Source organism: Branchiostoma belcheri, unplaced genomic scaffold (assembly GCF_001625305.1).
Source record: "Branchiostoma belcheri isolate BF01 breed outbred unplaced genomic scaffold, Haploidv18h27 scaffold473, whole genome shotgun sequence".
Taxonomy (NCBI): Eukaryota; Metazoa; Chordata; class Leptocardii; order Amphioxiformes; family Branchiostomatidae; genus Branchiostoma; species Branchiostoma belcheri.
Genome location: NW_017804102.1, coordinates 5,385 through 6,084, shown reverse-complemented (window position 1 = coordinate 6,084; position 700 = coordinate 5,385).

The window sequence follows — 700 nt, the reverse complement described above, 5'->3', positions numbered from 1 at the left end:
GTTTCCAATCGCTGTAGCCGCCACCACCCTCCCTCCTCTCTGGATTCATGGGCCTGTTAGCAGATAAAAAATTATGACCAGTGTATGCAGGCTGATTACGCATGGTACTGATGCATAAAATTTTGAAACGTAATATTGATCAGATGTAGCGAAATTGCATCATGCAGTCACTCTGATAGTGTTGCTGCTGCTTGGCATATTACATAGTGTTACAAAGATATATCAGCGGCCATCAACTGGGTCTAGGCCAGCACAAACATCTCTGAAAGCTTGTGCATCTGACTAAGGTAATACGGACACCTGTCTCTGGGGTGATTTTCTTCTCCTTTTCAACAACCATCATATGCTCGTTCTTTGGTTAATATTTATGTTTGGTTTGTTAGTTTAATTATTACTGGAGTTAGTGTAAAACTTTACTGAGTCTTGTACATCAGTTTCAGCTTCCTCTAACCCTGTCTAAAAGATCTCTCCTTGCCCAACCCAACCTACCCATGGCATCCTGGATCGATTACCCTAGCTTACAGGGTTTTATCATAGCTACAAAGATATACTGTAGACTTATGATTTATTAGACTCTTGAACTTATGGATTTAACGCTTGGGACTTTTCTGTGTTCTGATATGGAGCTCATGTCCAAAGGACGACAAATGTACAAAAACTGGATAAGTATGACTGATCTTAATGCTATATTTATATTTAA